We start from the raw sequence: 14,565 nt of genomic DNA, 5'->3' as shown, positions 1-14,565 counted from the left end.
GAATGAGGGTGTCACAATTGCCACTTGGCACCTCCCCCCTATTTCAGGAAATTGGAAGATTAAGGCAAGCCCTTCTGTTATCTCTACCCTCAACTTCCTATAGCAACCCTGGGATGCAGCCATCTGAACCAGGTGAGTTATCTATCCTAAATATAGCCAGTATTTCTAGTACCTTCTACCATCTCAATTTTTACCCCATCCATTGTGTGTCCAATTTCTGCTTTTACCGATATTTTGTCAAATTCCTCCTCCTTAATAAACACAAAAACAAAGCAATCATTCACGATTCTAGCCTTGTCCTAGGCCTAGAAGCATATATCACCTTCTTTGCCCCTAATAGGGCCAACACAACCTCTTACCACCCACATATTATTTACATGCTGGTATAGAAGGTTTGGGTTTCCTTTTTAAGTTGACAATCATTCTATTCCCATATTCTATCTTTCTCAGTCTCATTTTCCTCTTTACCTCCCCTCTCAATGTGCCGTATTTGGCTATGCTCTCACTTGAAGAATTCACCTGACATGTACACCATTTTTTTGTTTCATCAGAATCTCGATCTCCCTCGTCATCCATAGGAGCCCTGTTTTTGGTTACCCGACCTTCTGCCCCTTTGGAATATACCTAGCTTGTACCTGAAGTATCTTTCCTTCTGTTGTTAGAAATGGTTTGTTTCCATACACTCTTATCAAAAAAACCCCTAACTTTATAATAATTAAATTATTTGCTTCTCAGTTTTTTTGTATTAGTATTTAGGTAGCTGAATAGGTGAGGCGTGTGTACTTTGCACATGATTCCTTTCTTTAAAATCTTCCTTGATTCCGCTTTCCAAATAATTCCTCTCCCAGCGATAACATCCCCCTTCCCCTGCCCCCCACCCCCACCAACATCACTGGTTGAGTGGATGAGAAACAGCCTGTTCCCAGATTCCTCCAAAGCCAATCTGTGACCACTCAGCAGGGTTTAGGAATAAGCAGCATGAGTCACTCCTCCCACCTCATTCCTCCTCAGAGGGGAACTGTCTTGTCACTTGCTCAGCACCTCCACAGAGCCCTCTTGTTGAGAATGGAGAGACTGAATGAAGAAGCCCATGGTTATAAATACAGATATCGCATGTCAGAATTTCTAATGTTCTTGAGGCAAAAGTAAATTAGTTTGTGCAGTATTTTTTCTTTTAAAATTGTGATGATGCTAAAATGAAAGTTTAAATACACTTTATTACAGTGTGATAGAATCACATCAGCTGCATGGTCTGGGAACTTTTCAAACTTGGCTTCACACAGGTTATACTGCAGCTGGCATGAATATCAAGTCATGTGTTATTACCTCCTGGAGATGATCTGACTCTGCATAGCCTTGCCGTCCCTCAATCAGATCACTGACATGACTTCCAAATTATACTGTTTTCCACTGAGATCTCTCTGAAACTATATCAACAACACAGACGATAACTCAACTGGCTTGCTTCTAAATATCCTTTGGGCAGTAATTCTCAGAAAAGAGTGGCTATTTCATCACTCGAATACAGATTTAAGCTGCTGAGGGATTCACTGACAGTGGCTGATCTGGAAAAAAATATTTTACTGAGCTGTTTGTGATATTAAGTACTCTTGGCAAGGGGAGTAGAATGTAGAAGCTTGTGAGAGGAAGTGTTCCAATCCTTTTAATCCAGCAGGACAAAAAAAGGTCAACATGCTAAATCCCTTCATTTTTAATTTAAAGGAGCTAAGCAGCAGATATATAAACAACTCCAAAATAGGCAGCATGTTTTTAAATTGAACTAGTTTTGCACAGCTTCATTACAGTTAGTTTTCCACAAGCTGTAACTTTACAATATATTACTGTCTAATATTTGAAATGTTCTTGTGTCACAATATTTATAACTGTTACTTAGTGATTTCACTCTGCACTCTCGAGGATTTTACAATTTCTACTCAAATCCATGTTTGAATGAGTTATTAAAGTTTAGGAATATTGCAGCTTCATGCACCGCAGTGCTGGAGTTTCAATAACAGGTACAGCCTGCTTGCGGTCTCTCAATTTCTATCAACGGGTGGACTTTAATGCCCACCACCCCTACCCAACCTCCCTGAGTTTGGAGGCGAGGGGAGGGTATTTAATCGGGTAAGAGTGTGTGGTGTGGGGTGGTGGGCATTAAAGTCCACCCATTGTTAGAAAGTCTTTTGAAATTCTGAGATTTTGAAAGGCCCCACTGCCTTCCCTGGTTTTAGTTTCGGGCTGGATCCTTGTGCAGCCTTCCTGCCTGGATGTCAATTGAGGCCTTTAAGTGGGCAATTAATACTCATTAGGGGCTGCACCCTGCTGCCACTGGTATTCAACCAGTGGCAGATGAGGGATTCACCATGCAGGGAACCTGGAAAGTGAACCAACAGACTTCTGGAGTGGGGTCCCTCATTCAAAGACAATCAGTGACCAATCAAGTGATCTGGCATCAGGAAGTAGGGGGCTGGGCACAGCTGAAAACTACCTTCTGCTCTTGCCCCCGAACCCCCTCCCCTGTGACCCCCTCCAACCTGCAACTCCTATCCTGCCCTCACTCACCTTTGTCCTGAGTCCTTCACAGTCCTAGGCCTCTGATGAGTGCATTACTGGCAGCAGCCACCACTCCTGGTGGTGCTGACAACAATGGAGAGCTGCTGGCCTCTGATTGGCTGGCTGCTTTTGGGGGGGCAGTTTGGGATTTCCATCCCTGATCCTTAATCCCAGGGTGGGACCGAAGCTGATCACTTAAATGCCTGAACGGCACTTAATACTGGTGAGTCTTCCCCAACTGAGGCAGCATGGGGCTTATGTTCTTACTCGTTCTCCAGCCGGCAGGTGAGACCCCTGTCAGAGACATTAAATTCCGCTCATAGCTTCAACCGCTGGATTGTGATATCTCCCTCATATTCTATTTGACTTATCCCTTCATGGATATTTATTTTCCAGTTGCAAATTATATTTAGCTTTCCAGTTGATTAATATAATTCACAAATATAGAACAAAGCTTACTTGTTTGAATTGAGGTTTTTAGGATTTTGAAAGGGTAACTAGGGAGAAACATTTCTCATTAGTGGGGAAATCTAGGACTAGAGGATACAACTTTAAAATCGGAGCCAGATCACTCAGGAGCGAAGCTAGGAAATGCTTCTTCAAGTCAAACTGTGGTAGAAGTGTGAAACTGTACCCCACAAAAAGCAGTAGATGCTAGCTCAAATAATAATTTTAAACGTGAGATCAGTTCATTTTTGCAGGCGAAGGGTATTAAGGGACTATGGAGCTATGGCAGCTGGATGGAGTTAGGTGCAGATCAGCCACAATCTCACTGAATGGTAGACAGGATTGAGGGGCTGAATGGCCTATTCTGGTTCCTATTTTCCTAATTCTCCAGCATTCACTTAAAAGAGTGCTTAATACCATTACATATAATGCTTAAATGCTTAATACCATTTCATATAATGCCATGGAGTACAATGTTGGCTTTGTGTCACAGTGGTATAAGGAGAAATTTGCATTTCACTGCAGAGTAAGTTCATTCGTTCACAGTGATATAGCTTTATTTCCAAATTGAATGTCCTCTATCACTTGTGACATTTCTATCACTTGTGGCATTAACAGGAAAAGATTGCAGAAAAAGTAGTGTATTTAAATCCCCTTGGCAATTACACGGTCAGCGGACTGACCAGACTGAGCAGGCAGAGGGACACTAGATCCCTGCCCAAAAATTGCACTTATGTTACAGTGGGACTTAAGAGCAGGGAGCTCCAATAAAAACAGGCATTTCAACATTCCAAGTGAAGTAAATGCAATGAATGCATTTGCAACTTAATTCATGCAGCGAATGCTTTGCATTTTTCATAGTGTCAACATAAAATAGATATCCTGCATTGCTGAATGCTATTCTAATTGGAAAGCAGCGCTTAAAAACAAAACATTTTTTAACATGTGTTTTTGAAGCCTCTGGAAGAAATATGTTCTAGGTGTAGTTTGTTGGAGGTATTTACTTTGTCATCACTTTATTTTCATAATTTGTTTTGTACTGTTATTTTTAGCTGCTGCTGCATCAAAGTTGGAGGAGAGAAAGAAGGGGGAAGAGTAACGGAGAGATGGCAGGCTGGTGAACCTGCACTTGAGATGGGCAGCCCATAACTGCCATAACCCTCAGACTCAGACATGCAGGTTGCTTCATACTTGCCTTGATTTGTCAGGAGTTCTTCATATTGTGATAACACACTGGAATTTCAGTCATACACTCACTAGAGAGGGTGCAATAGAATTATGCCATATGACTTCTAGCCAAATTCCACTGCAGTCTATCAAGGCTACTACAGCTCTCAACCTTTCATACATGATGCACATTCCAGGGTACTACAGGGAACATCAACATCAACCGGTGAATCTGAAGTACATAAATGTCTTAAGATGATACATTAGGCCACTTTCCCCACAGACAACTGGCAACATAGGGCATAGTACTAGCACTACACTATTTCCAAGTGGCAGGACTCTGCAAAAATTATGGCACAAATGTCGCACAAGAAATCCCACTGCGCAAGCCGACGAGCACCCAATAGATTTTCTTATATATGCCAGGAGTTCACTGGTACTAGGACAGTGAGGCTGACCTTGGAAGTTAGAGTGGAGTCAATCAATTTGGTGAGTGCTAAGGTCACTGTGACTTGTCTCCTGCTCAGTTCATACTAAACTGGAAAATCCTCATTCAGGCCTCTGAGGTACTCTTGATGTTACCATAACTATTAAAGAGTTATCAAGAAAATTGCAGTGATATGTTGTTTATTTCACTTGCGCCTCTAAGATCAGAAGCTCAGATCACAGATGCAAGTAAATTAGCTTAATATCATTGTTAATGCAATATTCTAACTATAGGTCAGTCCAAGAAAGAAAGAACAAATGATAAACTTGCCTTTGTATAAATTCATGTCCTCAGGATGCACTGAAGCATAATGAAATGCTTTTGAAGTATAATCATTGTTGTTTTCCAGTCAAATGTGGCAATGAATACACAACAAAGTCCAACAGACATCAGCATTACAATACAATTTGTAGTTTTAAAATGTTAGGTGAGGCCTAGAAGCATGGTGAGGCAAAGAGATCGCAAGGCTGTTTGCAAGCTAAGAGGAATCCTTACAGCTTGATAATGACAAAACATCTCAAAGCACTTCACACAGCAAATTTTGGTTTGAGAGTGCACTGGCCATTGTTATATAGGCTAACATGGAATGTTTTAGCAGCTGTGTGATGTCTAGCATTTCACAATCAAGTAAAATCATTTTTATTTTTGTTGCAGTGAAGTGTCATTGGTAAAGGGCTACAAAAGCAACAGCAATGGACACATTCTGTAGTGGAAGCAGCCTTCTGTACATTTATCTTAATGATGTTCTCCATTATCCCTTTGTGTACTGAATGGATTTTGCATCTTTGAAAATGCTATAAACACATATGTTTTCTATCATATAACAGCTGCAAAAAGGATCTTTTATAAATGATGAATCTTGCATATTTCAAAAGTAGAATGAGAAGATATTGAAACATTTCATCATTTCAGCAACAGCACTTTAAAATGATTTAAAATTAAAATGCAGCATGAAAGTATATATTGTACGATACAATGTTAACTCAGACATGTAAAATGCATTAAAAGGACAAAAAAAATGAGTTAAGCAGACATAACAAAATCACCAGAAAGGAAAGTTTCGGAGGAATATTGGACAGGCAGGTCAGTTTGAAGTGGTTAGAGTCAATGTGGTAATAACATTTGGCTATCAAAGAGTTAAACATTTGCAAAAAATCTCACACTCCTGTTCTCCCCAGAGGATCATCATGAGGTGAAAGAAATGTCCATCAAGAAGAGTTCCCAAGGTTTCATTGCAAGAACACTTGTCAGCTTTTATTTATTCATTAATCCAGACCCTTATTTGTTTGTCATGCCACTCTCCCTCTGTGACAAGCATTTGCTTCACAAACACATTTGTCACTGACTCTCCCCTTCCCTGCTGACAGTCTGCCAACACTGTGCTACTCCATTTGTTTTTAATTTTTGTTTTTTCTCCTTTCTGTACAGCTCTTGCTGCCAGCCAGTCAATCAGCTGTTTGGGTTCATAGGATCACTTGATCAGGGCTTAATTTGGAAGCATCATCTCTTACATTGTGGGGCTGGCTGGTTCAGTGTAGATTGCCACTACATATGATTCTAGTTTGTAAAATCACATAACTACTGGCTCACTGTGTAATACTGCAGTGTAACAACAATAATGTACACTGTGCACTGTCAAATGAACCACAGCTTCAAAAGAAATACGCATTACTAACTTTAACTTTTTCCCTCTCATTATTTAAGTGCATATTATTGTCTGCAAAATAACCCTCATTGCCTTAATATGAAAGGGAAGGTAGCAATATTGAAAGTTCTTCCTGAGATTTTCCTTTACACTTTTTTATTTAGATGCCAATGTGATAATGACAGATGATCTGTTTTAGGAATGTGCGTTGAATAAATGTTGGATAATTATGGGCTAGGATACTATGGAAAACTCCACGGCTTTTCTTCAAACAGGAATGTGGGTTTTTTAAGATCCATCTGGAGGGCAGAATGTGCTTTGGTTTAACATGTCGTTCAAAAGTCGGTAGTTCAGACAATTCAACATTCCCTCTGTGCTGTACTCAAGTAACAGTGTAGCATTAGCACTTAAGTCTTCAGGTCACCTGCTCTTCAAAAGTACTTCATTGACTACAAAGAACTTTAGGAGGTTGTGAAAGGTGCAATGGAAATGAAAGTCATGTGTCCACCTTTATCTTCAAGTGACATACCATCCTGACTTGGACATATATCCTGGTTCCCCCATTGTTGCTGGGCCAAACTCCTGGAATTCCATACCTAACTATATCATTGGAATATCATCTCTGCAATAATTGTAGTGGTTCACATGAAAGACCCAACAACACCTTCTTGTGGCAACTAGGGATGTTATACATGCGATATTGCCTGTGTCACTCACATTCCAAAAATGCTTAGGGCAGGATTTTACTCTTGGCGGGGGTGCACGGCAGGGCCGGGCAGGGGTGGTCTGGATGCCAACCGCCACCCGCAATCAGCACCGCACCATGAGTTTACACGTGTGGACCAATTAAGGCCCACCTAGCGTGAAACACGAGCAGCAGCGCACACCGCCTCCTGTGCGTGTCAGTGGGGGGGCGGTGAAGGGGTGTGGGCAGAGGAGCGTGGGTGCGCTCAGGAAAAGCTCCCTGAGCCACAGAGCTGCCTCAGGGAGATGAAGAGTTTAAAACATTAAAAATTAAGATTTTTTCAATGTTATGAAACATGTCCCCTCGTATGACTCTGTCAAATGAGCAGGGACATGTTATATATTAAAAGTTTTTATTTTATTTTTTTTTGCTGTAGGTTTCCCAAAAAATGGAAAGGCCGCTTGTTTCAAATTTGTTCCAATTACCATTTTAATGGCCTTAATACGCCTTTTAATTGTTGGTGGGCGCGCTGCCAACTCCAGCGTGTGCCCGCTGACTGAAATATCGTGTGAGTGCACGATGACGTCGGGACGCTAGCCTGACATCATCACGTGTCATTTTATGCTCGGTCGTTTTGGGCGCTAGGTCATTTCAGGCACGCGCCCACCTGACAAGCGAAAAATTCTCCCCAGTGATTTCTGAGACTCAAATAATTTTGGTCAGAATTCCACTGCATTTGAAACAGGCATTGTCAATTAACAATGAATTATCAGTCCAGTTTAATATTCAACAAGATTAAGTTCACTGGCAGTGCAGTGCCAGCAACGAACCACACTCAGAAAGGGAAAGGGTAGAATATAAAGCTTTAGTGCTAATTTTCCAACTTGCATCTCTTTTGAATGCCATTCATGGAGCATGGAATCAGTGAACCTCACCAACAACGTGCATTTATATGATGCCTTTATTGTGCATAAATCGAGGTATTATTCGACCGAGTGAAATGACTTCAGCACATCTTGTGGTCTCAAGCTGTGTGCAAAGTAAAGCAATTGTGAAATTTTCTGAAACAAATTTTGAAAAATATGCCTGAAGAACAGAACAAATTTATGGATAGTGAAAGTATATGTTCCACTATTCCAAGGCTAAAACTCAAATCGGATTACTTTTGAGAAAATTACTTATTTAGAATTGTTGAAAGCTATAAATAAATAAAATTAATATTAAAACATAAGGTTCTTAGGTGAAACTATTAAAGCTGAGAGTTTTTATTTTGAAATTAGCCCTTGAAACTAACTTCAAATGATTTCCAGGATTTCAAACTTATGACACCCTGTTGTATGTTGGTTTTGGCAGGCTAAGGAAGATTGTGGAGTTATAGATATGTCTGAACAATATCTGGTTTATTATAAGAACATAACTATTTACAGATATACAAGACTAGGTGTGACTCAGTCTCAGCCATGGGCATTTACCCTCTAGATTCTCCCTTCCATCATCGTGCAGGTGGTACTGTTTCTCCAGTCCCATATTCTGAACACCCTAATACTACATCACCCCCAAGTTTTTGTCCAAGTATATTTACATTTATATTTACATGCTACCCTTTCTTCTCCAAGTCTCTGACTTCAAAGCTTTAAGTGATCTAGAGGTTTCACAACTCTCCCTGACCATGTCCTTGTGATGCTCAGAAGATCAGGAGCTTACCCTTGGACTTCTTTGCTTTTACTTGGTTGCTCTTCGGTAAGAGTTGTAGTATCTGGTGCATTGTCAGTTTGACTGTCAACAACTGGCTCTCCCAAATGTAGAATGGAATGTTCTTCTTGAGGAATCAGGTTAAAATTTTTCCTGTTCCTTCTTATTGTGCCTTCTGGGTTATGTATAAAGTAAGACCATTGTTCATCATCGTCCCTTTGAATGATGATGCCTTCTCTGCCTAGATCTCTGATCCAAATCTTGTTCAGTCTGCACAGATTTCTGGTATGGTACCTCCTTTGGAAGTGGAGGCTTGTTGTTTTTTGTAGAATTGTTCTCAGCCCTGAAGCTTGGCTGTTAACGCTGAGATTAATTTCTTGGGCAGCACGGGAAGCTGAGTACAAAACTTTCTCCCCATCAGCAGCTCTGATGGTGTCATTCCACATTGCAGTGGAGTAGACATGTATGTCAAAAGTGCCATCAGAAGCTCCTTGTTCTTCTTCAAGCAGGTTTTAATAGTGCTGCACCCTTTCCTGCCTCACCGTTAGATCGAGGAAACTTCAGGGAACTGGGGAGGTGTTGGAATCCATTGTTCTCAGCAAAATGGGTGAAATAGTCAATAGTGAACAGTGGGCCACTGTCAGACACCACCTGGCCCAGAATGCCATGTGTCGTGGAGACCTCTTTCAACGACCTAATGACCGACTCTGTGGTTGTTGTGTGTAAATGCTTCACCTTTATACATCTGGAGAAGTAGTCGACATGATGAGAATAGATTTGCTGTTGTACATAACTAGATCCATTCCCAGATGTTCCCATAGTCTGGTAGGGAGCTGGGTGGGAATAAGGGGCTCTCTCTCAACTGGTTTGTGCAGCATGCACACCTGGCAGTTTAAAATCATCTCTTTGATCGTTCTTAATATTCCTGGCTACCACAGTACAGACTGGGCTCATGCTCTGCATTTAATGATGCCTTAGTGGATTCGTTGCAGAATGTCTGGTTAGAATGAGACGGGAATTACCAACTGCTTATTGTACATCAGCAGATCATCAGTTATGGTGAAGTGTTTCTGTTGTTCGTAGTTTATCTTCATGACCATTCCACCAGGACACTGCAGTGGCCAACCTTGCATGTAGTATTGATGGATGCGGATGTATGCAGTCTTCATCCTGTATTTGCTATTGGGGATTTGTTGTAGCTTTTCGGAGCTCTCTGGCAATTGCATTGCCACAAAATGGGAATAGGACACTATCTTATTGACCAGATTAACATCCTGTGTCATGAGATGGTCTACTGTGGCCCTGGGTAATGCGTCCATGGTCATTTGTAGCTTAAGCAGACATACATTGTCTTGTAGGCGAAGTGCATTGGTCGAAAGCGGACTCTCTGGTTTCTGGGGGACATTCTGGTGAGTTCCTTTTCATCCGGTAATGGGACTAATGGTTTGTGGTGCGTCTCAATGATTATTTTCAGCCTGATGATATAGTCAGGGAATTTCTCGCAAGCTCACTTGACTGTGAGAGCCTCTTGCCCTCTAACTGCATGCCTCATTTTCTGTGTCAGACAGCGCCTGAGATGCATAATAGGTTGGTCAGCAGCACCCATCCAATCGCTCTTGAAACAGCGTCCTGTATATGAGGCATCAGCTGTGATTATGGTCGGTAGGGATGGGTCGTAGTGCACCAGGATACCTCAAGAGAGTAGCATGTCTCTAATCTGTTGGAATGCTTGCTCTTGGTGTGCATTCCAGCACCATGCTTGGGCCTTCTTTAATAGGTGCCTCAAGGGCTCTGCGTTAGGTTCAGCAGAAATTTTGCCAGCTGACCTACGATACCCAGTTGAAGATCTGGAATGGATGATGGGGTCAAAAATTCACTGATGGCCCTTGCTTTTGTGGGTCCACCATTACGCTGTTGCTGCTCATAATGTAGCCTAAAAATCAAATGGACATTTTAGGGAATTCATACTTATCTTTAAGTGTTAGTCCTGCTTCCTGTAAACAGTTCAAGACAGCTTTAAGTCTTAAGTTGTGTTCTTCAACAGTTGCTCCATGGACAAGGATGTCATTCATGTGCAGGTTATGCCTTTCAGGCCTTGCAAGATGGTAGGCATTGTTCACTGAAAGATTTTGGGTTCACGGTTACATCAAATGGCCAACGATTAAAGCAAAATCTGTCGAATGGGCTAATAAAGGTTGCCAATTATTTAGATTTTTCACCTAACAGTACCTGCCAAAAGCCACTGCTAGTATTAAGTTTTAAAAACACTGTCCTCTTGGAGAGCTTGGGCAAGCAGTCGTCCACTGAGGACAACATCACTAATTTCAAATTGTGTACAGGAGCAAGTGTAGCAGTTCTGTCCAATAAAGAACAGTGGCTAGGAAACCTATGGCTGGGGACAACTGAAAATCTGCTGTATGGTCCAGGAGGGATCAAACTGCCAGTCATAGGCATGTTACAAGCATCTCTTCACAGCCTTGAGTTGAGTCAGGTTGGCATAGATGCGAAGAGCCCCATTTGGTTTAGGAAACGGAACCATTCAGGAGCACCATTCCATCGGCTGAGTGATGTGGGAGATGACTTCCATCTTGGTTATCTCATCAGGTTACAGTTGGACCTGTTACATGAGTTGATATGATATCTTCCTCGGTGTGAGAAGACGAACAGGTTTAGCATTTTTCTCAGCATTATGCTGTATTTAGCCTTCAGTCGCCCCAGCCCAGTGAATTGTTTTGGAAAATCTGTTTGAAGTTAGACCTAGATCCTTGCTGGTTGATCTCCTCAATCTTTTGGATGAGGTTGAGGTTGACACAGGCTTTTTGAATCAGAAGAGAGAATTCTTGATTGCGAATATTATGTAATGTTTTCAGTAACTGTTCTTGTGTTGGAGAGGTGCTTGTACCATGCCTATGACTGGTAGTTTGATCCTTCCTGGACCATACAATGGATTTTCAGTTGCCCTCAGCCTTAGGTTTCTTAGACCCTGTTCTTTATTTGACAGTACTGTTACACTTGCTCCTGTATCCAATTTGAAACTAGTGATGTGTCCATTGGCACAAGTATCCGCATCCCAGAAAGTATATCTTGGGTCTTTGATTTCGCCTAGGACACATTGCTGTTCCTCTTTTTGGTGTGACTCCTCTATTTCATTGATAGCCTCATGCGAAGATTCTCTTGTGGTATTCTGTGTATCTAGAGCTTATAGTGCAGCACATCTTTCCAAAGTATCAAAATCTTTTACAATGAAAGCATTCTGCTGTGCTTGCAGAGCATTCTTTGCACCTGTGAGACTTTTTGGCACCACACTGCTGGCAGGATTTACTGGCATCTTGATCTTTTGTTCCATGAGGTCTTTTTGGCCCCAGAACGTCTTTTGCATTCTTTCATTTAATAATCTGTAATGTCATCTGAATCATGGTTTGTCTTCCCCTCTTAGTAAGGCTCCATTTTGCTGACGGACCTCCGATTGTCTGACTAACTGTACAGACTTCTCCAAAATCAAGTCTCCTTTGGATTGCAGCAGGACAGGAAGGGTGTCATTGGTTACCCCAACAATGATGCAGCGTCGTATCAGCTCAGATTTAAGATCACCATATTCGCACCTTTAGCCAGTTGACACTGGTCATTTATAAAGGTATCAACAAGTTCACCATATTTCTGGACCCTTTTATAAAAGCAAAATATTGCGGATGCTGGAAATCTGAAACAAAAACAGAAAATGCTGGAAAAACTAGCAGGCCTAACAGCACCTGTGGAGAGAGAAAGAAACAGAGTTAATGTTTCGAGTCCTTATGACTCTTCTTCAGATCGAAGACAGTGTCGCCTACTTTATTAAAGTTGATTTTCACTGATTTTGGGGTCCTTTACTGCTGCCACCATGTTGTATGTTGGTTTTGATTGGCTAAAAATGGTTGTGGAGGCACATGGGCAGAACCTTGTGTTCGGCGAGTGGAGGCAGGGCCCACTCGCCGACACATAAAATGACATGGGGTGACATCAGGTGTGCATCCCGAAGTCACCCCGTGTCATTTAGATTTTCAGGTCGGCTGCACGCCTGCCGACCTGTCAATGTCCTATTAAGGCCATTAAAAAAACTAATTGAAATCATTAATGGACCTGCCCGTCCATCCTTAAGGTTGGTGGGCAGGCCGGGAACCGTGGCAGGCTTCTGAAAAAGCATCAAACCTCATCCACGGGCGGGAAGAGGTTTCACAAGTGATTTAAAAATCTCGGAATATTTCAAAATAAAAGTTATGAACATGACCCAACTCATGTGACATTGTCACATGAGGGGACAGGGCAGCAAGAATTTTTTCTCATGTTTATTTGAAGTTTCAAATCTGAGCCGATCTCCCTGAGGCAGCACTTTGCCTCAAGGAGATCTGTGCATTCTTTTGTGCGCATGCGCAAATGAATGCATCCCAGGCTCAGGGAATCCCCCCTCATCCGCACAGGGAGCGCACAGTGCTTCGTGGCAGATGTCACGCTGGGCAGGCCTTAATTGGCCTGCCCATGTAAAATGGCAGCACACCCTCAACTGGGCGCACCGACTGGGAACCCGCCTGCCCGTGCCCGCTTTCGCACAACTCCCCCGATGGGGGGATAATGTTGCCCATAGATATATCTGAAAAATAACTGGTTTATTGTAAGAACATAACTATTTATAGATGTACAAAATTAGGTGTTACTCAGTCTGAGCCATGAGCATTCTCCTCCAAGACTCTTAGTCATGTGACTCTGACATCATCATGTGGGTAGTACTGTTTCTCCAGTCCCATATATTGACTCTTTCAGCCCTGAACACCCTAATACTACACACACGAATAACTACACTAATGACATGATGGCTTCTGTTTCCATTGTTCAATCTGGCACGTACAATGATAAGTTGAAGCATCATGTTGCATTATGGTCCAGGAGTATCAGGACTACAGTACCTAGTTTTATTTTTAATATCTAGCATGCATACAAAGCATTCTATTCCAATTTCACACATTAGTAATAGCTTAGGAATTCTCTGCTGTAGTGGTGTGGAGTCATTATGACCAAGAAAATTGACATTGATCTGATACAGCAAGTACTGGCAATACTAATTCTATAATATCTTCAGCAGTGATTAACCTCAATCATGTAAATTATAGGTAACACAGCTTTACATATCTCTGTTCCCAAGGAAGGTGGAGCTTTATCATGAATGTTAGCTGTCTCCTTTTATTTATGCACTCATGCAAACCTAATTTTCTTTCCTGGAGCAGTTACATAGTTTGATCTTGATGCAAAAATGCAGGCAAACAGCCCAGACTGGGATGAAAGAAGCTCCAGCTGATGGTCTATTATGTTGCAAACACTATGGTTTGAATAGTATTAATCTCTTTTCGGAATAAGATCTTAAAATTAGAGGTGGACCTCACAAGAGTGAAATCAGGAAACATTTTTTTCCAACAAAGCAAGGTAGAAATCTGAAACTTTCTCCTCCAAAAGGCCACGGTTGCTGGGACAATTGGTGTTTTCAAGACTGGGATAGATTTCGGTTCAGTAAGAGTATTAACAGACGAAGAGCAATATTGGGAAAATGGCATTCCAGTGCAGATCAACTGTCTTCTGGCTGAATGGAAGAATAGGCCTAAAGGCTGAATGGCCCTAGGACTGTTCCTAAAAATCTAAGGTCCTGGGGAGCAGGAAACATTGCAGTTAATGCAGTAACTTCCAGTATCAGCTTGACAGCTACAGTATCAATTCACAACCAATGGTACTTGACCTTCACTGGCTGGCTGCAAAATCTCCTGGCTGGAGGGAGGGTGGGGTGGAAAGCAACAAGTCCATGATCATACTATCTGCAACTTGCTCATCATGCCTGACAGCAGGATGAGGGTGAGATATGAGCTGAGA

This window comes from Carcharodon carcharias, chromosome 7 (genome assembly GCF_017639515.1).
Source record: "Carcharodon carcharias isolate sCarCar2 chromosome 7, sCarCar2.pri, whole genome shotgun sequence".
Lineage (NCBI taxonomy): Eukaryota > Metazoa > Chordata > Chondrichthyes > Lamniformes > Lamnidae > Carcharodon > Carcharodon carcharias.
This window is presented reverse-complemented; position numbering follows the sequence as displayed.